The sequence below is a fragment of the Glandiceps talaboti genome, chromosome 7, assembly GCF_964340395.1.
Source record: "Glandiceps talaboti chromosome 7, keGlaTala1.1, whole genome shotgun sequence".
Taxonomy (NCBI): Eukaryota; Metazoa; Hemichordata; class Enteropneusta; family Spengelidae; genus Glandiceps; species Glandiceps talaboti.
Window position 1 is genome coordinate 25,807,795 of NC_135555.1, and position 27,430 is coordinate 25,835,224.

Consider the following 27,430-nt stretch of genomic DNA (forward strand, 5'->3'; position numbering starts at 1 on the left):
TCTGTCTGTCTGTCTGTCTGTCTGTCTGTCTGTCTGTCTGTTTCTTTGTCCATCCGTTCATCTGTCTATCTACAGATATATATGTCTATATATATATGTGAGTATATATATATATATATATATATATATATATATATATATATATATATATATATATGTGTGTGTGTGTGTGTGCGTGTGTGTGTGTGTGTGTGTGTGTGTGTGTGCATATACATTATATGTCTCCATGTCTCTCTGTACACTGATGGAATGTCGTGCGATCAATACGTCAATTTCTATATGTCAGTGTGTGTCTGCCTGACGATAAACTCTTTGTACAGATAAGAATAGGACATACAAATATTATTTTCTATCCTTGCCCATTCGCAATCATGTTTTACCTTATTACGTATTGTGTTTACGAATTGAAGTGCTAAAAACCATACCATCTCTTATCTTGCACCATTACCACATCATACCAAGTCTTATCTTGCACCATTACCACATCATACCAAGTCTTATCTTGCACCATTACCACATCATACCAAGTCTTATCTTGCACCACTACCACTATTTTTTCCATTAAAAATGCTATTACTACATGGCAAACTATTTTGATATATTTGTTAAAGGATATGACACCAGTGAGGTGTTTTACTATGGTCCAGATTCGTTCACCCTTCCAACGGAACTACCGTTGGGACTTCCTGCCTTGGAAATCGATGTTCGGATTTATGATTCCCTTGGTGATTTCACTGTACATACTCAAGCTATCAAGGTAAGCTATTGGACGTTATTCGTTCACAGTGGCTGTATTAGTTTTCGCTTTTGTCATTTACCCTCGAGTTCAAAAAGAACAAATCCATCAATTGAGTGTTACTATGCGACTCTCCAATGTTTCATGTCCATTACTGGGTGTTGATATACGACTCTCACATGTTTCATGTCACATCATTGAGTGTTACTGTAAGACTCACATGTTTCATGTCACATCATTGAGTGTTACTGTAAGACTCGCATGTTTAATGACACATTATTGAGTGTTACTGTAAGACTCACATGTTTCATGTCATATCATTGGGTGTTACTGTAAGACTCACATGTTCCATGTCACCTCATTAGGTGTTACTGTAAGACTCTCACATGTTTCATGTCACATTATTTGGTGTTACTGTAAGACTCGCATGTTTCATGTCACATTATTGGGTGTTATTGTAAGACTCACATGTTTCATGTCACATTATTGGGTGTTACTGTAAGACTCACATGTTTCATGTCACATCATTGGGTTTTACTGTGAGACTCACATGTTTAATGTCACATTATTGGGTGTTAATTACTGTAAGACTCACATGTTTCATGTCACATCATTGGGTGTTACTGTAAGACTCACATGTTTCATGTCACATTATTGGGTGTTACTGTAAGACTCACATGTTTCATGTCACATCATTGGGTTTTACTGTGAGACACATGTTTAATGTCACATTATTGGGTGTTAATTACTGTAAGACTCACATGTTTCATGTCACATCATTTGGTGTTACTGTAAGACTCTCACATGTTTCATGTCACATTATTGGGTGTTACTGTAAGACTCACATGTTTCATGTCACATTATTGGGTGTTACTGTAAGACTCTCACATGTTTCATGTCACATTATTGAGTGTTACTGTAAGACTCACATGTTTCATGTCACATCATTGGGTGTTACTGTAAGACTCACATGTTTTATGTCACATTATTGGGTGTTACTGTAAGACTCTCACGTGTTACTGTAAGACTCACATGTTTCATGTCATATCATTGAGTGTTACTGTAAGACTCGCATGTTTCATGTCACATCATTGGGTGTTACTGTAAGACTCACATGTTTCATGTCACATCATTGAGTGTTACTGTAAGACTCACATGTTTCATGACACATTATTGAGTGTTACTGTAAGACTCACATGTTTCATGTCACATTATTGGGTGTTACTGTAAGACTCACATGTTTCATGTCACATTATTGGGTGTTACTGTAAGACTCACATGTTTCATGTCACCTCATTAGGTGTTACTGTAAGACTCATGTTTAATGTCACATTATTGGGTGTTACTGTAAGACTCACATGTTTCATGTCACATTGTTGGGTGTTACTGTAAGACTCACATGTTTCATGTCACATCATTGGGTGTTACTGTAAGACTCGCATGTTTCATGTCAAATCATTGGGAGAAGGTTTAAGCAGTAATACATGTACTATTAATGTACTATTAATACATGACTGCTAAGATATGGACCGCTGTGCCATGTTAGGAACGTACCTTTAATTTGATGACAGAGTAGGAAAACTGTAGTATGTAAAAACCTTATTAAGCATTATATTTGACTGAACTCAAAGCTAGTATTAAGATATAAGCGATCAGATGGCGTACTAATTCATTATTCATATAAAATATCGAGGAATCGCAACTCCTCTAACAATGTAAGACAATTTTAATGTTATAGAATAGCACAGATCGACATTAACTTGCAAGTATCTTCACTTGAGCGGAAAGTTATAAACTCAGCTTGTGCCACTTTAAAGACTCACGACGCTTGTTTAAGACTATTGAGAAGGTTTTAGCCATGATGCAATAATACTAATAAAGGCGTGTCTTACGTAGCACACGGTCTTTAGCCATAATGCAATTATACTAATGGATGATTGTAAAGGCGTGTCTTAAGTAGCACAAGGTCTTTAGCCATAATGCAATTGTACTAATGGATGATTGTAAAGGCGTGTATTAAGTAGCACAAAGTCTTTAGCCATAATGCAATTGTACTAATGGATGATTGTAAAGGCGTGTCTTAAGTAGCACAAGGTCTTTAGCCATAATGCAATTATACTAATGGATGATTGTAAAGGCGTGTCTTAAGTAGCACAAGGTCTTTAGCCATAATGCAATTGTACTAATGGATGATTGTAAAGGCGTGTCTTAAGTAGCACAAAGTCTTTAGCCATAATGCAATTATACTAATGGATGATTGTAAAGGCGTGTCTTAAGTAGCACAAGGTCTTTAGACATAATGCAATTATACTAATGGATGATTGTAAAGGCGTGTCTTAAGTAGCACAAAGTCTTTAGCCATAATGCAATTATACTAATGGATGATTGTAAAGGCGTGTCTTAAGTAGCACAAGGTCTTTAGCCATAATGCAATTATACTAATGGATGATTGTAAAGGCGTGTCTTAAGTAGCACAAAGTCTTTAGCCATAATGCAATTGTACTAATGGATGATTGTAAAGGCGTGTATTAAGTAGCACAAGGTCTTTAGCCATAATGCAATTATACTAATGGATGATTGTAAAGGCGTGTCTTAAGTAGCACAAAGTCTTTAGCCATAATGCAATTATACTAATGGATGATTGTAAAGGCGTGTCTTAAGTAGCACAAGGTCTTTAGACATAATGCAATTATACTAATGGATGATTGTAAAGGCGTGTCTTAAGTAGCACAAGGTCTTTAGCCATAATGCAATTATACTAATGGATGATTGTAAAGGCGTGTCTTAAGTAGCACAAGGTCTTTAGACATAATGCAATTATACTAATGGATGATTGTAAAGGCGTGTCTTACGTAGCACAAAGTCTTTAGCCATAATGCAATTATACTAATGGATGATTGTAAAGGCGTGTACTAAGTAGCACAAAGTCTTTAGCCATAATGCAATTGTACTAATGGATGATTGTAAAGGCGTGTCTTAAGTAGCACAAGGTCTTTAGCCATAATGCAATTATACTAATGGATGATTGTAAAGGCGTGTCTTAAGTAGCACACGGTCTTTAGCCATAATGCAATTATACTAATGGATGATTGTAAAGGCGTGTACTAAGTAGCACAAGGTGTTTAGCCATAATGCAATTATACTAATGGATGATTGTAAAGGCGTGTCTTAAGTAGCACAAGGTCTTTAGCTATAATACAATTATACTAATGGATGATTGTAAAGGCGTGTACTAAGTAGCACAAAGTCTTTAGCCATAATGCAATTGTACTAATGGATGATTGTAAAGGCGTGTCTTACGTAGCACAAGGTCTTTAGCCATAATGCAATTATACTAATGGATGATTGTAAAGGCGTGTCTTAAGTAGCACACGGTCTTTAGCCATAATGCAATTATACTAATGGATGATTGTAAAGGCGTGTACTAAGTAGCACAAAGTCTTTAGCCATAATGCAATTGTACTAATGGATGATTGTAAAGGCGTGTCTTAAGTAGCACAAAGTCTTTAGCCATAATGCAATTGTACTAATGGATGATTGTAAAGGCGTGTATTAAGTAGCACAAAGTCTTTAGCCATAATGAAATTATACTAATGGATGATTGTAAAGGCGTGTATTAAGTAGCACAAAGTCTTTAGCCATAATGCAATTATACTAATGGATGATTGTAAAGGCGTGTCTTAAGTAGCACAAGGTCTTAAGCCATAATGCAATTGTACTAATTGATGATTGTAAAGGCGTGTATTAAGTAGCACAAGGTCTTTAGCCATAATGCAATTATACTAATGGATGATTGTAAAAGCGTGTCTTAAGTAGCACAAGGTGTTTAGCCATAATGCAATTATACTAATGGATGATTGTAAAGGCGTGTCTTAAGTAGCACAAGGTCTTTAGCCATAATGCAATTATACTAATGGATGATTGTAAAGGCGTGTCTTAAGTAGCACAAAGTCTTTAGCCATAATGCAATTGTACTAATGGATGATTGTAAAGGCGTGTCTTAAGTAGCACAAGGTCTTTAGCCATAATGCAATTATACTAATGGATGATTGTAAAGGCGTGTACTAAGTAGCACAAGGTCTTTAGCCATAATGCAATTGTACTAATGGTTGATTGTAAAGGCGTGTCTTAAGTAGCACAAGGTCTTTAGCCATAATGCAATTGTACTAATGGATGATTGTAAAGGCGTGTCTTAAGTAGCACGAGGTCTTTAGCCATAATACAATTATACTAATGGATGATTGTAAAGGCGTGTATTAAGTAGCACAAAGTCTTTAGCCATAATGCAATTATACTAATGGATGATTGTAAAGGCGTGTATTAAGTAGCACAAGGTCTTTAGCCATAATGCAATTGTACTAATGGATGATTGTAAAGGCGTGTCTTAAGTAGCACAAGGTCTTTAGCCATAATGCAATTGTACTAATGGATGATTGTAAAGGCGTGTCTTAAGTAGCACAAGGTCTTTAGCCATAATGCAATTATACTAATGGATGATTGTAAAGGCGTGTCTTAAGTAGCACAAGGTATTTAGCCATAATGCAATTATACTAATGGATGATTGTAAAGGCGTGTCTTAAGTAGCACAAAGTCTTTAGCCATAATGCAATTATACTAATGGATGATTGTAAAGGCGTGTATTAAGTAGCACAAAGTCTTTAGCCATAATGCAATTATACTAATGGATGATTGTAAAGGCGTGTCTTAAGTAGCACAAAGTTTTTAGCCATAATGCAATTATACTAATGGATGATTGTAAAGGCGTGTCTTAAGTAGCACAAGGTATTTAGCCATAATGCAATTGTACTAATGGATGATTGTAAAGGCGTGTCTTAAGTAGCACAAAGTCTTTAGCCATAATGCAATTATACTAATGGATGATTGTAAAGGCGTGTCTTAAGTAGCACAAAGTCTTTAGCCATAATGCAATTGTACTAATGGATGATTGTAAAGGCGTGTCTTAAGTAGCACAAGGTCTTTAGCCATAATGCAATTGTACTAATGGATGATTGTAAAGGCGTGTCTTAAGTAGCACAAGGTCTTTAGCCATAATGCAATTGTACTAATGGATGATTGTAAAGGCGTGTATTAAGTAGCACAACGTCTTTAGCCATAATGCAATTGTACTAAGGGACCGGTCAGTTTCTTCGGCCTGAGGGGGGGGGGGGCGGTGGATTGGTAGGGGGGCTCACCCTGTTTTTTGAAATTTGCAGTAGGGGGGGGGGGGGTCATGCTGTTTTGAAAATTGTGGATAGGGGGGGGGGGTCATTGTGTTTTAGATTGTGATGGAAGAAAAAATCCTTTCTACAATGGCATATAGCCTTGTCTGAAATGTGGTACATGTGAATATTTGTTCTTGTCCCTGTTTCTTACATGAATTCTTTAACATTACTTATTAGTTCAAACCTAACTATACATATTCATATACATGTACCGGTATTACCTACCTACCACACTAGTTACAGAACATGTCATGTAAATGCTTGGCTGTTTCACAATCAATGCTTCGCTTATATTGCAGTTTGGGGCAAAAGTGAACTTTAAGGTTTCGTAATGGTAATTTTCATAGATAGTTTATAAATGAAGTGAATCTAAATTGTTCTACTCCTCATGCTATTGACACTACAAATCACCACATCTCATCAGATTCCAGTTACTATTATACACTAGGTATGACCACCTAAAGTTCTCTAACATACCGGTGACTTTATTATACATGCAATATTAATGCCCCTATATACTAATGTTACATTCCATTTTATGTGATATGAGAAACTCATTTAAAACGTTTTACGTTAGCTTTTCGAAGCTTGGATATATTACCTCAAAGGTTATGAATAACCTAAACATTGCCTTAGTATCTCAACCAAAAAACTCCAGATCTGCCAGGGGGAAAACCCCAAGGACTCCCTCACCCCCAGAGGTCACTCATACATTCAACCAACAATCAGATGCACCAACAACCTTTTCACTGTCATAATGGTATTAAACTTTTCTTAAATATTTTCACCCTATTCTAATTTAATATGATATTGTCTTTTCAAGATCTGAAACGTTTTTGCCAAGATAATCTAAAATTGCCTTAAACTCCAAATCTCCCCTACCAATGATACTACCATTATAGATGTGCTGACCTTTACTACATGTATATAATGATGCCATTTAAACTTTTTAAGAACATATTTCAACCCTTAGTGTAAGTTATAAAGAATAGTTTCTGATACTTGCTGTCTTCTAAAGCATGGATTAAGTTATTGCTTGAAAGGGTCTGAATAGCCTAAATATTGGCTTTAAGAGTAAAAATCCTCCAGGGTTTCTAGAGGGAGACCCCCCTCAGACCCACCACATGAGGTGGACATATCCCAGTCTCAAGCTCTTCCCCTCTTACTGTCAAGATGCTATCAAAGTATATTTCAAAAGTATTTCAACCCTATGTAGTTGCTTTTAACATGTTGGTGTTGTCTTGTAAGGCTTGGAAATTATTGTCTGAAAGGGTCTGAATAGTCTCGAAATTGACTTTTCAGAGTTAAAAACCTCCAGGGCTTCTAGGGGGAGACCCCCTAGGACCCCCCCCCACATGAGGTGTACACATCCTAGTCTCAAGATCTTCCCCCTACCTCTTACTGTCAAGATCCTATCAAACTATATTTCAAAAATATTTCAACCTTATGTAGTTGCATTTTACATGTTGGTGCTGTCTTGTAAAGCTTGGAAATTATTTTCTGAAAATGTCTGAATAGTCTCAAAATTAAAAACCTCCTGGGCTTCTAGGGGGAGACCCCCTAGGACCCCCATAACAGATGTACATATTCCCTTCTCAAGCTTTCCTACCTTTCACAGCCAAGATGCTATTAAACTCCTTTTCGAATATATTTACCCTGTGTAGTCAATAATTATAAATATGATAGTGCTAACCTGGGATCTTATAAAGTAGATGCAAGACAGTCAAGCAGTCCACACTGAGTCATGATAAAAAATACCTGTCATGCGAATATTATATATGGGGGGGGGGGGGGTCATCATGTTTTAGAATTATGTGATAGGGTGGTCAGCCTGTTTTTGGTTTTACAGATAGGGGGGGTCAGTGACTTTTTGTCGGCCCGATTTAAGAATCCACCGCCCCCCCCCCCAGGCTGGAGAAACTGACCGGTCCCTAATGGATGATTGTAAAGGCGTGTCTTAAGTAGCACAAGGTGTTTAGCCATAATGCAATTATACTAATGGATGATTGTAAAGGCGTGTATTAAGTAGCACAAGGTCTTTAGCCATAATGCAATTATACTAATGGATGATTGTAAAGGCGTGTATTAAGTAGCACAAGGTCTTTAGCCATAATGCAATTATACTAATGGATGATTGTAAAGGCGTGTCTTAAGTAGCACAAGGTCTTTAGCCATAATGCAATTGTACTAATGGATGATTGTAAAGGCGTGTCTTAAGTAGCACAAGGTCTTTAGCCATAATGCAATTATACTAATGGATGATTGTAAAGGCGTGTCTTAAGTAGCACAAAGTCTTTAGCCATAATGCAATTGTACTAATGGATGATTGTAAAGGCGTGTCTTAAGTAGCACAAGGTCTTTAGCCATAATGCAATTGTACTAATGGATGATTGTAAAGGCGTGTATTAAGTAGCACAAAGTCTTTAGCCATAATGCAATTGTACTAATGGATGATTGTAAAGGCGTGTCTTAAGTAGCACAAGGTCTTTAGCCATAATGCAATTATACTAATGGATGATTGTAAAGGCGTGTCTTAAGTAGCACAAAGTCTTTAGCCATAATGCAATTGTACTAATGGATGATTGTAAAGGCGTGTCTTAAGTAGCACAAGGTCTTTAGCCATAATGCAATTATACTAATGGATGATTGTAAAGGCGTGTATTAAGTAGCACAAAGTCTTTAGCCATAATGCAATTGTACTAATGGATGATTGTAAAGGCGTGTATTAAGTAGCACAAAGTCTTTAGCCATAATGCAATTGTACTAATGGGTGATTGTAAAGGCGTGTATTAAGTAGCACAAGGTCTTTAGCCATAATGCAATTATACTAATGGATGATTGTAAAGGCGTGTCTTAAGTAGCACAAGGTCTTTAGCCATAATGCAATTATACTAATGGATGATTGTAAAGGCGTGTCTTAAGTAGCACAAAGTCTTTAGCCATAATGCAATTGTACTAATGGATGATTGCAAAGGCGTGTATTAAGTAGCACAAAGTCTTTAGCCATAATGGAATTGTACTAATGGATGATTGTAAAGGCGTGTCTTAAGTAGCACAAGGTCTTTAGCCATAATGCAATTATACTAATGGATGATTGTAAAGGCGTGTCTTAAGTAGCACAAAGTCTTTAGCCATAATGCAATTGTACTAATGGATGATTGTAAAGGCGTGTCTTAAGTAGCACAAGGTCTTTAGCCATAATGCAATTATACTAATGGATGATTGTAAAGGCGTGTATTAAGTAGCACAAGGTCTTTAGCCATAATGCAATTATACTAATTGATGATTGTAAAGGCGTGTCTTAAGTAGCACAAGGCCTTTAGCCATAATGCAATTATACTAATGGATGATTGTAAAGGCGTGTCTTAAGTAGCACAAGGTCTTTAGCCATAATGCAATTGTACTAATGGATGATTGTAAAGGCGTGTCTTAAGTAGCACAAGGTCTTTAGCCATAATGCAATTATACTAATGGATGATTGTAATGGCGTGTATTAAGTAGCACAAGGTCTTTAGCCATAATGCAATTGTACTAATGGATGATTGTAAAGGCGTGTCTTAAGTAGCACAAGGTCTTTAGCCATAATGCAATTATACTAATGGATGATTGTAAAGGCGTGTCTTAAGTAGCACAAGGTGTTTAGCCATAATGCAATTATACTAATGGATGATTGTAAAGGCGTGTCTTAAGTAGCACAAGGTCTTTAGACATAATGCAATTGTACTAATGGATGATTGTAAAGGCGTGTCTTAAGTAGCACAAGGTCTTTAGACATTATGCAATTATACTAATGGATGATTGTAAAGGCGTGTATTAAGTAGCACAAGGTCTTTAGCCATAATGCAATTGTACTAATGGATGATTGTTAAGGCGTGTGTTAAGTAGCACAAGGTCTTTAGCCATAATGCAATTGTACTAATGGATGATTTTTAAGGCGTGTATTAAGTAGCCCAAGGTCTTTAGCCATAATGCAATTGTACTAATGGATGATTGTAAAGGCGTGTCTTAAGTAGCACAAAGTCTTTAGCCATAATGCAATTATACTAATGGATGATTGTAAAGGCGTGTCTTAAGTAGCACAAGGTCTTTAGCCATAATGCAATTGTACTAATGGATGATTGTAAAGGCGTGTGTTAAGTAGCACGAGGTCTTTAGACATAATGCAATTATACTAATGGATGATTGTAAAGGCGTGATCTTAAGTAGCACAAGGTCTTTAGCCATAATGCAATTATACTAATGGATGATTGTAAAGGCGTGTCTTAAGTAGCACAAGGTCTTTAGACATAATGCAATTATACTAATGGATGATTGTAAAGGCGTGTATTAAGTTGCACAACGTCTTTAGCCATAATGCAATTGTACTAATGGATGATTGTAAAGGTGTGTATTAAGTAGCACAAAGTCTTTAGCCATAATACAATTGTACTAATGGATGATTGTAAAGGCGTGTCTTAAGTAGCACAAGGTCTTTAGCCATAATGCAATTATACTAATGGATGATTGTAAAGGCGTGTATTAAGTAGCACAAAGTTTTTAGCCATAATGCAATTGTACTAATGGATGATTGTAAAGGCGTGTCTTAAGTAGCACAAGGTCTTTAGCCATAATGCAATTATACTAATGGCTGATTGTAAAGGCGTGTCTTAAGTAGCACAAGGTCTTTAGCCATAATGCAATTATACTAATGGATGATTGTAAAGGCGTGTCTTAAGTAGCACAAGGTCTTTAGCCATAATGCAATTATACTAATGGATGATTGTAAAGGCGTGTATTAAGTAGCACAAAGTCTTTAGCCATAATGCAATTATACTAATGGATGATTGTAAAGGCGTGTCTTAAGTAGCACAAGGTCTTTAGCCATAATGCAATTATACTAATGGATGATTGTAAAGGCGTGTATTAAGTAGCACAAAGTCTTTAGCCATAATGCAATTATACTAATGGATGATTGTAAAGGCGTGTCTTAAGTAGCACAAGGTCTTTAGCCATAATGCAATTATACTAATGGATGATTGTAAAGGCGTGTCTTAAGTAGCACAAAGTCTTTAGCCATAATGCAATTATACTAATGGATGATTGTAAAGGCGTGTATTAAGTAGCACAAAGTCTTTAGCCATAATGCAATTGTACTAATGGATGATTGTAAAGGCGTGTATTAAGTAGCACAAGGTCTTTAGCCATAATGCAATTATACTAATGGATGATTGTAAAGGCGTGTCTTAAGTAGCACAAAGTCTTTAGCCATAATGCAATTGTACTAATGGATGATTGTAAAGGCGTGTCTTAAGTAGCACAAAGTCTTTAGCCATAATGCAATTATACTAATGGATGATTGTAAAGGCGTGTCTTAAGTAGCACAATGTCTTTAGCCATAATGCAATTATACTAATGGATGATTGTAAAGGCGTGTATTAAGTAGCACAAAGTCTTTAGCCCTAATGCAATTATACTAATGGATGATTGTAAAGGCGTGTATTAAGTAGCACAAGGTCTTTAGCCATAATGCAATTGTACTAATGGATGATTGTAAAGGCGTGTATTAAGTAGCACAAGGTCTTTAGCCTTTTAGAAACAAACGGTAGGAGTGACAACCCTCCAAGCCTCAACACGCATAAACCCAATTTGTGGGTTTTTTTTCTTCTAAAATCTCTAGGTTTTAGGAATTCTAATTCTAGCCTTCGGTAATCAACGGGATGCATGGTTTCATTGGAAGTATATCTCTTTCTTAGGTAAACTCGAAACCAGATCCTCAAGGAACCCGATCACTGGAGCTAGCCAAAATGGTCACTGGACAAGGAAGTACTTTAGAAAAATTAATTGGATGGGGTAACACAGTAGCTGCTGCCCAGCTAGTTACTGCAGTGAGCTTTGAACTGAATTTGGCCGATACTTCACTAAATGCAAATGAAAGTAGTCAGGTATGAAATATAAAATATGTTGACGATTTTCAGCGGTGAACTTCACTCTTAACATATAAAGTGAAAGTAAATCCTATTACATGTTTACTTCAATGGTCGGGTGTTTACACAGAGAGAGAGAGAGAGAGAGAGAGAGAGAGAGAGAGAGAGAGAGAGAGAGAGAGAGAGAGAGAGAGAGAGAGAGAGAGAGAGAGAGAGAGAGAGAGAGAGAGAGAGAGAGAGAGAGAGAGAGAGAGAGAGAGAGAGAGAGAGAGAGAGAGAATTTTAACATTATTAACTTAAAATATCTATATCTAGACTCGTTTGTATCATAACAGCAAGAACTACATGGCATCATTTGTGCCACGATAAAGTGTTTTGCTAGAAGGAACCAGGAAGTCTATCATTATTATTTGTTATTGTTTGTGTTGTCAATATTCAAGACATGAATCATTAACAGACTGCATTAACAGACTGCGGGTACACTATGCAATATAACAGTGTTAGAAGTATAATGAGTATTTACATCTCAACAATGTTTTTAGTGCGGTGGAAACCAGGATAATAGCACTGCTCATCTGAATTCGACTTCTGAGAACACGAATGTCTCCATCGCATGCCAATCCGAAATTGTTAAGAAGAACTCAGAAACAAGAAGTGCAATGCTGCAGACAATGGAAAAGGTGTCTAAAACATTACAGACCCCGAGTGGTGCTCAACAAGTCGCAGCTGCCTTAAGAGAAGGAACTGCTATATCAGACGAAGTGTCATTAGAGAGTGGGGTTAGTCGATAGTACTTTTCAAAAGTATAGAAAGTGATATTTTAATGACACTTTAGTCCAGCCTATTACATACTCTGTACAAAACATGAAGGTGTTTGTAAACAGGTGTCTATATGGTAATTTGCCGTTAGTACGATTACATGCCTCGCTAATAACATTGTGTTAGTCAAACAGCATACACAGTTAAACAAATTGCAAATTATTTACTTTTGTCAACGAAACAATAAATTGCATTATTGTATTGCATGTTATGAAACTCACATGAAATGGTAAATTGACTCCTACAGACATTGGCCATTAATTCAATAGAAACAGTCACCAATCTCTTGTCTGGTATGCGATCTACATCCGATGTGGATGTTTCTGCAGCTAAAGGTAAATTAAATATACGATGTATTAAATGACATCTTCTAAACAAAACTGTTCATTTAATTTTTGTCTTCCTCCTTTATTCTTATTCAGTCTTTCAACTTACAAATACTTGTAAGTTAATTATTAAAAGAACAACTCTCAAGAGAAACGGTGATGTTTACTTCATATATAGGGGGTAGCGGAAAAAAGATCGTTATCGGTTCCTGAAGGTTTCGACTATTTAACAATGTTAGAGTTTATCATCATACGTACCGTTGAGAACACCCTCACCACCCACCTAACCAACAAACACTCACTCGCTCTCTCGCGCTCTCGCCCACCCGCCCGCCCATCCATCCACCCACCCACCCACCCACCCACACACACACTCACTCACTCACTCATTTATTTTTTATTCACAGACTTAGTTCGTGGACTTGGAAACGTTATAAAGATTGGTGGAGATAAGTCTACTCAACTTGCTGGCAACCTTGATTACCAAAAGAATGACGCTGAACGAAATGGGGTAAATAAGAGTTAAAAAGTCTTTAAAATGAAATGATAGCATTTTGTCTGAAGCTTCATTTATCTCAATTGAAATCTCGTCGATTGTTATCAGCTACCATCTTGTGAACATACAGTTTTACAATTCTGTACTTAGGTGAAGGAGGTGACGAACAAGGCGTTTGAAGCAGCACATGCAGCGGCCATGTTGGCAGTAAAGGATCGAGTTGTTGGCCAAGAACAAATAGTCATGGATTCGAAAACACTCAACCTTCAAGTTATGCGAGACATTCCACTAAGTCTTTCAAGCAAGACTTTAAACACACCAAAAGGACGATTCAAGTTACCAACTAAAGATAGTCTGCCAGATATTGATGAAGGTTACCTAAACGTTGAGGTGTGTATAATATGTACAAGTTTACCTATACGTTGAGGTGTGTATAATATGTACAAGGTTACCTATACGTTGAGATGTGTATAATATGTACAAGGTTACCTATACGTTGAGGTGTGTATAATATGTACAAGTTTACCTATACGTTGAGGTGTGTATAATATGTACAAGTTTACCTATACGTTGAGATGTGTATAATATGTACAAGGTTACCTATACGTTGAGGTGTGTATAATATGTACAAGTTTACCTATACGTTGAGGTGTGTATAATATGTACAAGTTTACCTATACGTTGAGGTGTGTATAATATGTACAAGTTTACCTATACGTTGAGGTGTGTATAATATGTACAAGTTTACCTATACGTTGAGGTGTGTATAATATGTACAAGTTTACCTATACGTTGAGGTGTGTATAATATGTACAAGTTTACCTATACGTTGAGGTGTGTATAATATGTACAAGTTTACCTATGCGTTGAGGTGTGTATAATATGTACAAGTTTACCTAAACGTTGAGGTGTGTATAATATGTACAAGTTTACCTATGCGTTGAGGTGTGTATAATATGTACAAGTTTACCTATACGTTGAGGTGTGTATAATATGTACAAGTTTACCTATGCGTTGAGGTGTGTATAATATGTACAAGGTTACCTATACGTTGAGGTGTGTATAATATGTACAAGTTTACCTATACGTTGAGGTGTGTATAATATGTACAAGTTTACCTATACGTTGAGGTGTGTATAATATGTACAAGTTTACCTATGCGTTGAGGTGTGTATAATATGTACAAGTTTACCTATACGTTGAGGTGTGTATAATATGTACAAGTTTACCTATGCGTTGAGGTGTGTATAATATGTACAAGTTTACCTATACGTTGAGGTGTGTATAATATGTACAAGTTTACCTATACGTTGAGGTGTGTATAATATGTACAAGTTTACCTATACGTTGAGGTGTGTATAATATGTACAAGTTTACCTATACGTTGAGGTGTGTATAATATGTACAAGTTTACCTATACGTTGAGGTGTGTATAATATGTACAAGTTTACCTATACGTTGAGGTGTGTATAATATGTACAAGTTTACCTATACGTTGAGGTGTGTATAATATGTACAAGTTTACCTATACGTTGAGGTGTGTATAATATGTACAAGTTTACCTATACGTTGAGGTGTGTATAATATGTACAAGTTTACCTATACGTTGAGGTGTGTATAATATGTACAAGTTTACCTATACGTTGAGGTGTGTATAATATGTACAAGTTTACCTATACGTTGAGGTGTGTATAATATGTACAAGGTTACCTATACGTTGAGGTGTGTATAATATATATGTACCAAGATAATGGTTGCTGTAGTGGAAAACATAAACAGCATCGTTACTCGTAATAATCTTGTTGGGTCAATTAAAGCCAACGATGTTTTCCAAGCACGGTTGGTCAAAACATCCACCCACCCATCCATCCATCCATCCATCCATTCATTTTCGATTCCCCGATCCACCAATCCATCCATCCATCCATCCAGCCAGCCAGCCAGCCAGCCAGCCAGCCCGGAAGCCTATTCTCTCAGATAGAACTCTTAAACTTACAGGATCAGGAATTGCTCGCCTGGACGATGGTAAAATAAACATAAGATGAATACTTTTCTGTGTAAACAAACCTTACAGAATAGTGACTTCAAGTTTATCACCATAACATTTTGTAAATATATAAATTTGAACACTAAGATTCATTTGCGAAACTACCTGACGTGCAATTCGTTGGAAGCTAACCTTTCACAACTCAAATATAGGCTGTGGTTTTATACATGAACGCACTTTTTATTTTAGCTATCCTGTTTTGCCTACAGGTCACAGAACTGACCGAGAACTTCTTCGATTGGGACGCTAGTGCAGAATCAGTGGCATCCTCGGTAGCTGGTCTTTCTTTTGCTAATAAAGATGGTGAAAGTATCAACGTACATGACATAGACGATTGGTACGAGGTCACATTTAACTCAACGTCTTTCGCATTCTTAGACGAAATGAAAGGAGAGTTCGCACCTGATCCTAACGATAAAGATGGCCTATACTTTTTAAACGTCACGGTAGAACGAGCAAACAGCTCTGTTAGCTTGATCATTCGTCCACAAGATGAACGTATTACGTACCAAGCCTTCATTAAGTATGGGGAACTACCATCGCTTGATGACGCAGACCTCATGACGTCGATCCCACACGATTTAAACTTCACAGAGGACGAAATAGCAGAGCTTGATGAAAATCAAGTGGATGAACTTCGACATACATTTTTCCTGCCCAGTGAGTACGTTAAACTGACCGGAGATTATATGATAGCTTTACGTGAAGTAGGTAAGTAAAGGATGATAACACATCATATTCCTAATGTTGCAAAGCTTATATGAGAGGAAAGTATACACGTTTTCCCAAGAGGGCGCTATTCAGAATATAGTTGTTTTGAATACTGTAGCATCATCTTTCAATAATTCTATTGTCTTTTCTCAGTGTTTCATGATTAAGATCCATGTCATTCTCGGGTAGTTCAAATAATTATGTATTTTTCTGCATGTATTGTATGTTAGGGTGAGGGGGAGGCTACTCCAGTGGGCTCCGTCCGTCCGTCCGTCCGTCCGTCAGTCAGTCAGTCTGTCAGTCCGTCTGCTGTCCGTCATTTCTCAGACATACAGTATCGGATTTCTTTCAAACCTGACACAAAGGCGACAAATTATATGGGCCATATGCACATAATTTTTTTTCTGATATATGCAAATATGACCAAATGGCAGCCATTTGTAGTTAAAAATTGTACATAACACACATACACTCCATTCAAGTGTCTACCCCATACAATCAGATGCAACCTATCTTTGGAGACCTTAACATTTGTCCTTGACCTTGACATTCAGGGTCAATTATCAAAATCAAGCCGTAATACGTTATTTCTCAGACATGCAATATCCGATTTCTTTCAAACCTGTCACAAGGGTAATATATCATGTGGGACATATGCTATGCACGTCAATTTCTATATGCAAATTCGACCAAATGGCGGCCATATTTGTAATTAAATATCAATATATACTGCATAAGTAAAAAACTGTAATACATAGAGAGTCCATCCATGTGTCTACCCCATATTGTCAGATGTAAGCTATCTTTGGAGACCTTGACCTTTGATCTTGACGTTCAGGGTCTAATATCAAAATCAACCTAACTGCTGCCTATCACAGATACATTGTAATATTTACATGTTGCCATTTTCTTTTATATAATGTTGACAAGTAATATGAAGAAAAGAATTGTACACAAGCATTGTTATTGATGCTCACGTAATTGTTACTGAATGGCATTTATTTGTTGCCATCAATTTCTTTTAAATCGTGCCTCTATTCAGTCACATAGAAGTAAACGTATTTCTGTGGGGGGGGGGGGGGTCCGTCTTCTTCGAAGACTTGCTCATCCTTCAATAGCTTCCATCGAATAAAATATCGGCAAAGTGGGTAACCGTATAATTGAATTCTGTTCGTCATATCAATTTGTCACCTAGTAAACGCTAAGGGGTCACAATTGATAAAATATCTAACAACTTTTTCCACCATGTCACCAGTAAAGTATAAGGTTTCTTTATTAGTTTGTTTTGATTTTGTCAGTTCATCACTATGTTTGTTTCCATGGATATATAAAATGTAATTTCATTGCTTTGTGACACTGGCATTCATCGTTAGAGTTTCTCAACCTATCTGATACGATACACGTGACCATTTTAGATAACATATATACCTGTCTACATGTACCATATTGTACCACTTGAATCACTTGTATGTACTGCTGGAAATACAAATGTTGATAAGTGTAGTTGTACATTAAATGTAAATAACAATATAGGAAATAATATAGTAATATTTTACTCCTTGAAAATCAAGTTATATACAGACATTACGAGCCATGGTGCATCACCAGTGTAAATGATATCAAGAGTGACGGATTCTCGTGGCATTCTTTTCCGATTCTAGTTACAAACGTCACCGAAAATATATCAACAGAAAGCAGTTTTTATGAACTAGTTACTTCAAACATATCTTCAGTAAACGTAACTTCAGATGTGATGAACACCACGTTTTCAACCCCCACGGAATCTACGGGCACATTAATGACTTCAGTCACATCATCCATAAACGTAACAGAACTACTGAATACTACGATATCAATGAACAATTCCACTATTGTCGCAGTAGTTGAAAACAGTACTGTTGATGTTAATGTTCCACCAAGCGACAGCGTGGCTGACAAGAATATTACACACAACTATACGATTGCTATATTTTCCTATGGATGTCGATACTGGAATGTCGAGCATCAAGAATGGCACAGTGATGGATGTAAAGTGAGTGATTGAACCCCCCCCCCCCCGTATATTTAGTGATTATGGTGGTGGGTAGTGATGGTTATAGTGATAGTGCTGCTGGTGCTGGTGCTGGTGGTAATGATTAAACAATGGAGATTGTTTGTTCTTGTCAATTGGTATTTCTGTCAAGATTATATTGTCGTCAATATGGATAGAAAGTCTGAAAGGTCTCATAATGTAACCACTCTAGCTCACTACCCATGTCGAGTTGAGCGTATCATATAAGCGAAAACAACACATGGATCTTTCAGGAGGAGAGAGATTTATGACGAAACAAAGATTAACATAGCATGATAGAACAAAAGCCATCACTCATAATTTATTACAAGTTCAAATAGTAAATGTCTTTAGATATATAAAGGTCAGGTCGACAGGATCTTAACAGTACGAGGATTATAAAGTTTACATCAAATGTATTAAATTTAGCATTAAGTTACTGTGTTAAATGATATAATTACTATATATAGTGTACCTATAATTTTATATTTTAGCGATACATTTTAATGTCTGCAATTATAATTAATTATGTATCACTGATTACTGCGCATTAATACTAGCAGTAACATTGCATACATACCGTTATGTACATGATACGCAAATGGTACATGATCATTCAATGTAATGGAACACAGTATTTTAGGGGAGTTTTAAGGAAATATCAATTGGTGTTTCGGATAAATATATCTAATAATAATGATCCCATTGTCGGGTTAGTGCATGCCACTGTGGTCGGGTGTACGCAGGGATATTTGCATTCGTGTTTGCGGTATTTTCTCCAGGTTGTAATTTTACTCGGTACACTGTCTCGTCAAAGTATTGCAAGAACTGGACAGTGTAAATATCCCGAGTATGCCACACTTGCACTCACTTGTCATTGGGCTCTCTCATAGTATTCAATAAGATCTTACTGCTTGTTTGATATTTTCTCTTTCACTGTAGGTAAGCCCCCTATCGAACACAAAGTTCAGTCGATGTCTGTGCAACCACTTAACGTCGTTTGCATCGGATTTCTTCGTACCTCCAAACACCATCAAGTTCAAAGACTTAAGTTTTAGTGACTTTAAGGACAATATTTCAGTTTTAGTCTTCGTTCTTGTCTTGTTGATGGTATACGCTTTGCTAATTGTATGGCTTCGTCGTGTCGATAAAGGTGATTTAATCAAGGTGAGACTACGTCATCATGCACACACTTGTATTCTAACAGAGGAGTCACTTCGAAAAAGTGTTATTGTAGTACCTACAAATGAAAATTCATTTATATCAAGGGAGCGATCCGTTTTTACGGCCAGGGGTGGGCCGGTGACTTTTTGTTCGTATTGTACTTAAAAATAGTGACCCCCTGCGATTCATCCACAAACAATCCAACCCCCTCTGACAAATAAAAAACACAGTGAACCCCCTCCCCCGACATCTGTTGACAAGAAATATCCTTCTTGTTCTTGCAAAAGACACTCTAGATTCTCAAAGCACAATACAGCACACTGCATAGTTGTTACACTTACAGTAATTGTAAGTGTATCTGGTAAATTGCTATCCCAAATCCATTGCTTCACATGTATAAAGCTCCGTAGATAGGAACCCTATGAGAAGTATGATTGTCTGTTTACGGACATACAAAATATTCGTGATTTAGTAACCAAAAGTTCTAGGATATCTCTTAGATTGTGTGAACTATTACCATTATAGATTAATTCAGCTAATTATAAAGTACAATTATATTAGAAATGGAGTTAATATAATTGTAAACCTAGAGGTTTCAGTAAGTTTCAAAGTAGGGAGAGAACTGGAAAAGTATGGGGAGAAGTGCATGCTACGCGTGCGCGCACCTGCTTTACAAGTGCGGGGTGGGGGTACCGGGTGGGAGGGGTGTCCCCCTCCCACGGTGAGAGCTTTTTGAAAAATGAACACCTGCACAATGGAGGTAAGTTACCATTTAGAGATACAAATTCATTAAATTATTTGAAAGTGTGTCTCTATTGGCTATGTTTGTGTGCAATTCAACATGTTCAGGTCAATGGAGGCACATATTTTAGAGTCAGTCCATCCAGTAAATTTCAAGGTATTTAATTTCTTATGTGTTACGTGTACAGCTACACATGCAAGTTTTTATGCCACATGATGACACAATGCAACTCATGGCCTGCAATATTGAGAAGTCATTTGTAATAAAACTATTGCTTAAAAGGTACAATGTTATGACTCCATGTCATATGCTTGGGATGTATCAAGAGACAAAGAGTTCATGTTATATTTGAACGTATATTTATAGCCATAGTTTATGGTTTATTGTATGCACATACATTTGTTGTTTGGAAATTTAAGTACAGCAGGGTAGTTCATGATTTCGTTCAGTTGTTGAAAATATGGTGACCCCCCCCCTATTCACTTTGTAAAAATGATGACCCCCCCCCCACCCACCCCTTCTTTGAGTCCCAAATTGAGGTGGGCCCCCCTCCCTGACTTACTGCCCCGGCTGTAAAAACTGATCGCTCCCTAAAATTGGTCCGTAAAATCTTCGACTGCATACTTCAATTCAGGACCATGTAAAGAATGTTATAATGGGCAGACTAAAATACCACTAATAAAAACACGATTCTTGGAGCCTAGACGTCCAAGCTCCAGCACATCAGAATTCTCCCAGCATATATGCACATAGAATTATCAGGTCATTCTGTCAACATCAACAACTACACTGAAGAGTGCAGTCAAATATTTTATAAACTACATAATAATAATGTCTTGCATATTGAGCAAATACGACGTGGTGCCATAGTTGTGACGTGATGCCATAGTTGTGACGTGTACCCACAGTTGTGACGTGATGCCATAGTTGTGACGTGTTCCCACAGTTGTGACGTGATGCCATAGTTGTGACGTGTTCCTACAGTTGTGACGTGATGCCATAGTTGTGACGTGTTCCCACAGTTGTGACGTGATGCCATAGTTGTGACGTGTTCCTACAGTTGTGACGTGATGCCATAGTTGTGACTGATGATGAAAAGTCATTTTCAGTCAGGGTGTCTGTAATTATATTACTGTTCTTCACATAGTGGGCTGTATTGCCATTGGTGGATAACAATGAAGAAGAATGTTATCTGTATGAAATCACAGTTGTGACTGGTATACACAGTGAATCAGCCACCAAGTCTAAAATACGATTTCAAGTATATGGTGAAGATGGAGATACTGAAGTGCGATTACTACACGATGGACAAAGAGAGGTATGCTTATAGTAATTTATTCACGACGAACAAAGAGAGATATGCTTACAGTAATTTATTCACGACGAACAAAGAGAGGTATGCTTGTAGTAATTTATTCACGACGAACAAAGAGAGGTATGCTTATAGTAATTTTTCACGATGGAAAAAGAGAGGTATGCTTACAGTAATTTATTCACGACGAACAAAGAGAGGTATGCTTATAGTAATTTATTCACGACGAACAAAGAGAGGCATGCTTATAGTAATTTATTCACGACGAACAAAGAGAGGTATGCTTACAGTAATTTATTCACGACGAACAAAGAGAGATATGCTTATAGTAATTTATTCACGACGAACAAAGAGAGATATGCTTATAGTAATTTATTCACGACGAACAAAGAGAGGTATGCTTACAGTAATTTATTCACGACGAACAAAGAGAGGCATGCTTATAGTAATTTATTCACAACGAACAAAGAGAGATATGCTTATAGTAATTTATTCACGACGAACAAAGAGAGGTATGCTTACAGTAATTTATTCACGACGAACAAAGAGAGGCATGCTTATAGTAATTTATTCACGACGAACAAAGAGAGATATGCTTATAGTAATTTTTCACGATGGAAAAAGAGAGATATGTTTATAAATTTATTCGGAAACAAACATAATCCGAGTATTGTTCAAGTTTGCCAAGGTTTGTCTTTTATGTTTAATAGTATGTTACCTTATGTCCATGCACTGATTTTGTTTATATTGCATGTGTTCGAGCCTGGTTGTGGAGAGTAGGGTGAACCTGGCCTGGACATGGTGTCTTTTGTACCTGCTGGGTATGAAAACCCTAAAAAGTGCAAGTGAACGCCACATCCATGGAAGCATAACTTTCATGGCACATCCAACGAGATTTAGTTTGTCTGTTATCTGTTATTCATTTTCACTATCACGTGACATTGACAGTTTCCATTTTGATCTGTCCTATAGTTATTCCTACGAGGCAGTGTTGATAGATTCCTGATGTCTGTACCCAAGTCTTTAGGAGAGCTGCTATATATTCGTATCTGGCATGACAATTCAGGCAATGGTGATTACCAATCATGGTATCTTACGCAATTTGAAATGTTGGATTTACAGAACAATAAGAGGTTTGTATGTTGGTTTTACAGAACAATAAGAGGTTTGTATGTTGGATTTACAGAACAATAAGAGGTTTGTATGTTGGATTTACAGAACAATAAGAGGTTTGAATGTTGGATTTACAGAACAATAAGAGGTTTGTATGTTGGATTTACAGAACAATAAGAGGTTTGATGTTGGATTTACAGAACAATAAGAGGTTTGTATGTTGGATTTACAGAACAATAAGAGGTTTGTATGTTGGCTTTACAAAACAATAACAGGTTTGTATGTTGGACTTACAGAACAATAAGAGGTTTGTGTGTTGGGTTTACAGAACAATAAGAGGTGTGTATGTTGGATTTACAGAACAATAAGAGGTGTGTATGTTGGATTTACAGAACAATAAGAGGTGTGTATGTTGGATTTACAGAACAATAAGAGGTTTGTATGTTGGATTTACAGAACAATAAGAGGTGTGTATGTTGGATTTACAAAACAATAACAGGTTTGTATGTTGGATTTACAGAACAATAAGAGGTTTGTATGTTGGATTTACAGAACAATAAGAGGTTTGTATGTTGGATTTACAGAACAATAAGAGGTTTGTATGTTGGTTTTACAGAACAATAAGAGGTTTGTATGTTGGATTTACAGAACAATAAGAGGTTTGAATGTTGGATTTACAGAACAATAAGAGGTTTGTATGTTGGATTTACAGAACAATAAGAGGTTTGATGTTGGATTTACAGAACAATAAGAGGTTTGTATGTTGGATTTACAGAACAATAAGAGGTTTGTATGTTGGCTTTACAAAACAATAACAGGTTTGTATGTTGGACTTACAGAACAATAAGAGGTTTGTGTGTTGGATTTACAGAACAATAAGAGGTGTGTATGTTGGATTTACAGAACAATAAGAGGTGTGTATGTTGGATTTACAGAACAATAAGAGGTGTGTATGTTGGATTTACAGAACAATAAGAGGTTTGTATGTTGGATTTACAGAACAATAAGAGGTTTGTATGTTGGATTTACAGAACAATAAGAGGTGTGTATGTTGGATTTACAAAACAATAACAGGTTTGTATGTTGGATTTACAGAACAATAAGAGGTTTGTATGTTGGATTTACAGAACAATAAGAGGTTTGTATGTTGGATTTACAGAACAATAAGAGGTTTGTATGTTGGATTTACAGAACAATAAGAGGTTTGTATGTTGGATTTACAGAACAATAAGAGGTGTGTGTGTTGGATTTACAAAACAATAACAGGTTTGTATGTTGGATTTACAGAACAATAAGAGGTTTGTATGTTGGATTTACAGAACAATAAGAGGTTTGTATGTTGGCTTTACAGAACAATAAGAGGTTTGTATGTTGGATTTACAGAACAATAACAGGGTTGTATGTTGGATTTACAGAACAATAAGAGGTTTGTGTGTTGGATTTACAGAACAATAACAGGTTTGTGTGTTGGATTTACAGAACAATAAGAGGTTTGTGTGTTGGATTTACAGAACAATAACAGGGTTGTATGTTGGATTTACAGAACAATAAGAGGTTTGTGTGTTGGATTTACAGAACAATAACAGGGTTGTATGTTGGATTTACAGAACAATAGGAGGTTTGTGTGTTGGATTTACAGAACAATAACAGGTTTGTGTGTTGGATTTACAGAACAATAAGAGGTTTGTATGTTGGATTTACAGAACAATAAGACGTTTGTATGTTGGATTTACAGAACAATAACAGGTTTGTACGTTAAAACGATATATTTTTACGTATTTTCTTCTTCTTTAACCCCGTTTATCTATCAATTTGGTAGAGTAGGTGTGTGTGTGTTTCTGTCTCTGTCTGTCTGTCTGTCTGTCTGTCTGTCTGTGTCACTATGTCTGTGCCTCTCTTTGTGTGTGACTTTCGCGCATTAAGTTGTTTTTTAAAGTTGTAATTTATTTAATGTTGCAAATTACAGATTTTATTTTCTCTGTGATCGTTGGCTAGCTGTGGACAAAGATGACTGGAAAGTGGAACGCCTTGTACCTGTAGCTGGTAGGGATAACTTAACGGAATTTTCACATCTGTGTGTGACAAGCATTCGTATTAAATTTTCTGACGAACATGTTTGGTTTTCCGTTGTGTCTCGCCCAACTCGTTCTGGGTTTACTAGAGTACAACGGGTATCATGTTGTTTTGCATTACTCTTTCTCACTATGATTGCCAACGCCATGTTTTACTTTGACTCCGACGAAGAAGCTGGAGAGAGGTTGAGTGGCAGAGGGCTCCAGATTGGTTCATTCAAGCTATCATTTAAAGAGTTGTATGTTGGATTGATTGGTGCTGTCATTGTTACACCACCAATGCTGGCGATCATGTACCTCTTTAAGGAATGCGAGCAACGTCCAAAAGACAAATCCATTCTGTACGGCTGGAAACATCTGAAAGCGCGTGTCAAATACAAGAGAGGGTCCACGATTCAAAGCATTGGACAGGAAGGTATCGCTGTGATGCCAAAAAAAGAAAAGGGTAAAAGGAAGTTGGCATGGTACTGGGTGTACATTGCTTGGGTCCTGGTTTTCCTCTCTGTAACCGTATCTGGGGTATTCATCATAATGTACAGTATGCAATGGAAAGGAGAGAAGTCTGAGCGATGGCTTATAGCAATGGTATCGTCTCTATGCTGTTCCCTTCTCATTGTTGAACCGATAAAGGTGAGTTACTTGCACCCAATTAATGGAAGTCATTTCTATCAAATCAATGTCATGACAGTTAAAATGACTGTTACCAAGGGAACTGTACACTAACAATCAAGGTACTAAAATAATTTCACACGGTGTGGATTGCTATACTTTGCCACAGACGACACCATAATTTTACCAATTCGGAACCGGACATCAGTACGAGATCAGAATGTCACTTTAGTCAGTTATTACAACTTACAATAGGCTTGCCGTGATATGCTTGATTTGATTGGTCAAAAATGTACCAAACCACTGAGGTTAACGTATAACGAGCTATACTAAAACTATCTAGTTGTGATGAGTTCTTCTATTGAAATCATGTTTCACTATAAAGACAAACTATTCAGGTAGATCTCGCTATCTCTACACATTCACGCATGGCTTTTTATATAACAAAGAACACCAGTGCATGCACTCAGTGCATAGTTTTCGGTATTACCCACATAATTATAATGGCTTACTGTGGTGTTCGTCACCATATTGCCAAATGATGAGCCGTTTCTTTAATGAGCTTGATGTAAAAAATGGACACATCCACATGCCAAATTTATGACTAAGAAACACTCTGTCAATGCATAGAGTGGGGATGCTCAATGTTACAAACGTAGGTATATTATAAGTCAGTAGCTTGAAGAATGGTAGCTATAGTGGCCTTAGATGATTACACAACAACTAGTGGGTTATTTCAAGGCCTTGGTATGACGATAACAGTAATAACACAACAGCTAGTGGGTTATTTCAATGCGTTGTCATGGAGATAACAGGAATAACACAACAACTAGTGGGTTACTTCAAGGCGTTGTTATGGAGATAACAGGAATAACACAACAACTAGTGGGTTACTTCAAGGCGTTGCTATGGAGATTACAGGAATAAACTGCCGTGATATGTTAGGATGACAATCGATAGCATTCAAATTGACTAAACTACTGAACAAAATGAACACACCAAAAACATGTCACTTGGCTTCTATATAATGTACAAAATGTGGTCTAAATTTTAGGTGATTTTCTCGGCTATGATTATAGCCATGATTTTAAAGAAGCCCGCAGAAGAAGAAGTTTGGGAAAATGTGAAGAAAAACCCAGGGGAAGAAATACATAAGACAAACTCCTCAATTTTAAAAATGATACATCAACAGGACGAGGAATCCGATGAAAGTGAAACGGAGGGAACAAAGGGTAAGAGAATATATATGTTTTGGCACAATACAAACTTCCTGACTTTGTGAACCAACAGAAATGGATAGACTGCAAGAAGTGATATAAGAGCCTAAAAGTGAATACTTTTTAAACTTGGTATTCTACATTACAAGTGAAGATTTTCAAATTTATTTTCTATTCATGTTCAGTGTTTATTCAGAACAGTATATTTTCCAAACCTTTCTCACACATTCAAACTGAAATATAGTTAACACGCGTATGTAAACATTTACATGCCATGCACAAAATTAGCTTCTTGTATATACCTATAGTGAGGTTTATACCTATAGTGAGGAATATACAGCTAGTGAGGTATATACCTATAGTGAGGTATATACATATAGTGAGGTATATACCTATAGTGAGGTATTTACCTATAGTGAGGTATATACCTATAATGGGGTACATACCTATAATGAGGTTTATACCTATAGTGAGGTATTTAACTATATTGAGGTATATACCTGTAGTGAGGTATATACAACTAGTGAGGTATATACCTATAGTGAGGTATATACCTATAGTGAGGTTTATACCTATAGTGAGGTATATACAACTAGTGAGGTATTTACCTATAGTGAGGTATATACCTATAGTGAGGTATATACCTATAGTGAGGTATATACCCATAGTGAGGTATATACAACTAGTGAGGTATTTACCTATAGTGAGGTATATACCCATAGTGAGGTATTTACCTATAGTGAGGTATATACCTATAGTGAGGTATTTACCTATAGTGAGGTATATACCTATAGTGAGGTATATACATATAGTGAGGTATATACATATAGTGAGGTATATGCATCTAGTGAGGTATATACCTATAGTGAGGTATTTACCTATAGTGAGGTA